We start from the raw sequence: 3248 nt of genomic DNA on the forward strand, positions 1-3248 counted from the left end.
CTGCAGGCTGCAGAAGCTTCTAGACACAGGGAAGGCTGCAGGCTGCAAGAGCCTGGAGCATTCAGGGGCCTGCAGGAGTTCAGTGTGGCCAGGACAGGGTGGGGGTGGGGGGCTAGTGGGCAATAAGCCTGGAGAAGGAGCCCAGCCTAGAGTGTGGGCACCTTGAAGGCCATGGGTAGGAGGTTGAACTTGATCCCAGAGTGACAGGAGCCAGGAGGTTTATAAAAGGAGATTATTTGGGGGTTACTATGCCTATGCAGACAAAGGTGCTGAACACCTGCCTATAGCTCTTAGCCCCCCCCCCCCCGGCTCCAACCCCTTTGGAAACATACTGTCGGCTTCTGGAAACCACACACGCGTGCCATGTTCTCAGAACTCTGCCTACAATCCTGTAGGAGTGCCGCCATGGGCCGCTGAACTTGATACAATTCTCCACTGAGACCCTGAAGGTCAACGTGTGGCTGGGCAGTTTTGTTATCAGTAGGTTCTAGCACTGAAATTTTAAACCTCAGCTATACTCCCCTGAAAGCTGGTACCTGGCTGGCATTTTACGCCTCCCCAGGAACCCTCTCCAGATGGCCATTTTTGGCCCCAAAATGCCCCAAGTCGGGGTTGGCACTGCCCTCTGAGAATAAAACAGACCCCGGCAGACTGTCACACCCTGTGGCTCTGGGTCTGGCCCATATTCTTTTTTGAAAAATATTTATTTACTTCTTTTGAAAGAGAGAGAGAGAGAGAGAGAGAGCAGGGAGGGGCAGAGAGAGAGGGAAACAGAATCCCAAGCAGGCTCCAAGCTGCCAGCACAGAGCCTGACACAGGGCTGGAACCCACAAACCGTGAGATCGTGACCTGAACCAAAACCAAGAATCAGTTCAACCGACTGAGCCACCCAGGCATCCCCAGCCCCTATTTTAAATGCCAGGGTCCCCAGCAGCGACCCACAGACTGACCGTCAGGCCCCTTCCTCAGCCCCACCCCCTCCACCTACGAGGTCTTGTCATCCTGTGCAGGCAGGGAATTGTCATAGGAACTTTCCCAGCCCCTGTCCTGAGCTAGGGCCCAAGCCAGGCGGAGGCACCAACGGGACACCCATTAGTACTGACTACTATGCCACCGACCAGTAAGTGCTGGAGGGCAGAGCACGGCACTCAAAAGTCCAAGGAGCCTGTGGGGGCACAGCTCCTGCCCCGCTACTTAGCATGTCCGTGACCCTACTATGAGGTTATGGCCTCTCCGTGCCCTCACTTCCTCATCTGTGAAATAAGGACAAAATAGTGCCTCCTTCCTCAGATGCACTAGACGAGTGACAGCTAAAGAGCACGGAAAATCGCACATGGCATAAAGATGCCATTGTCAATATCCACCCAGGCAAAGCTGGCCATGCAGCCCGTGTCCCTGCCACCTCGCGGGTCTTCACGACTGTTTGTCCAGAGGGGTACTTGTTATGGATTGAATTGTGTCCCCCAAATTCCCAAGTTAAAGCCTTCATCTCCAGTATCTCAGAATGTGACCTGATTTTGGACATGGCGGTAGGGAGGTCTTTGCAGATGCAACCAGTTACTATGAGGTCCATTAGCGTGACTGGTGTTCTTAAAAAGGGGGACGTTTGGGCACAGAGACAGAGAGGGGAGATGTGCCGTCAAAGCACAGAGGGAAGACAGCACCCACCAGCCCAGGAGAGGGGCTCGAACAGACCGTCCCTCACGGCCTCAGAAGCCCATGAATCCTGCCACCGCCCTGACTTTGGAGGTCAAGTTCCAGAACTGCTGTCTCAACCACTGTGTTCGTGGCAGCTCCAATAAATGACAATTTCTGTCCAGACACGATTTATTTTCCAGAATTACAATAAGGTGCCAATATAAAAATGTACACTTCTTTCCTTTTATCTGGCGAATATAATAGAGGAAGAATGAATAGACCACACAGAAGAGAGAAAACGGGGGGCAGAGGTTTGCTATTTTCTTTTTGAAAAAATGACCACAGAGAAACTCATTATTAAAATGAGCCAAGCGGGCTGCCCTTCATTCCCTGAGAAAACGTAGCACATTTAAAGGTCTAGTTAATGTGAAAGAGATTTATCTTATCCAAAGAAAAAGTGGATTCTGTGTGTGTGTGTGTGTGTGTGTGTGTGTGTGTGTGTGTGTGTGTGTTAGCTTGTTTAACGAGTGATCTTCTTTCAGTAAGGTTGCTCACTGATTTTTCCTTAGATGTAATTTGGAGGGAGGCAGGATCCGGAGCTCTTGTAAGGAGCTGAGTTAACTCTCCCTGCCAGGGAGGCAGGCTGGTGCAGGAGGAACAGAGCACTCTAGACTCCCATCAAACCTGGATCGGGCTCCAGGTCCGCTTCCCACTAGCTGTGTGACAACAGATCGATGCACTGCCTCTCTGAGCCTCAGTATCCTCCTATGTGGAGTGGGGATACCATTAGTACCCACCTCACAGCCTTCTTGAGCACTGAATGAAAATAATGCCTTTGAAAAACCCCCAGGAGGGTGCAGAACACAGGGCAGGGATAGGTTAAACATGAGCTTTTACTCTACTGTCAGTCAAATGAAAGAATCAATGTCCAATCTGCTCTTGTTTGCAGATTGTAAGAAGTTCGCCCAAGGTCACATGGCTAGTCATTAAGAGAACCAGAAAGGGACCCAACCCTGTGTGCGTAGTCCTGGGGACCCCCTGGGTGATGATGCTCGCCCGAGGCTCCAAAGAGCCCTTGGACCTGGGCCCTGCCCTCAAGGAGCTCACAGTCTAAGGAACGAGAAGTGAAGAAACATGGACGGCACTCGCCACCAGGGAACCGTCCCCACCTTTGGAGTTGTGTGGGAGGAGGGAGAGGGGGTCATCATCTTCGGAAGGAAGACCTTACGGGCATGTGGCAGTTACATAACACGCACACCCAAGGGACTCATGTGGCACGGGGCCTGGCACACAGCCGGGTCTTGTTAACAGCTGGACAGCTGGACGGACAGGAGGGAACAGATGATGAGGGATGAGGGGTAGCTGGCTCCCAGTAGAGTGGCTGGATGGAGAGGCGGACAGCCAGATGGTGGGGTGAATGAGATGATGGAGCATGGGTAGACAAGCAGATGGATGGATGTGCAGGCACATGGGTGAACTGGTGGATGGGTGGATGAGAAGGTGGACAGATGGGCAGTGAGGTGGCTGTGCTGAAGAACGGGCGGGTGAAGGCACGTGACTGGCTATGCAGATGGGTGGGTCAGATGACTGATGGAATGAAGGATGGATGG

The 3248-nt window shown here is 52.5% G+C and overlaps 1 protein-coding gene across 1 annotated transcript in view; it reads right to left on the reverse strand.

Moving 5' to 3' along the window:
- The window catches only part of CUNH4orf50 (chromosome unknown C4orf50 homolog), a 48322-nt gene that overhangs the window by 35412 nt on the left and 9662 nt on the right, over positions 1-3248 (reverse strand).

Source organism: Herpailurus yagouaroundi, unplaced genomic scaffold (genome assembly GCF_014898765.1).
Source record: "Herpailurus yagouaroundi ecotype Mexico unplaced genomic scaffold, PumYag 28, whole genome shotgun sequence".
Classification (NCBI taxonomy): Eukaryota; Metazoa; Chordata; class Mammalia; order Carnivora; family Felidae; genus Herpailurus; species Herpailurus yagouaroundi.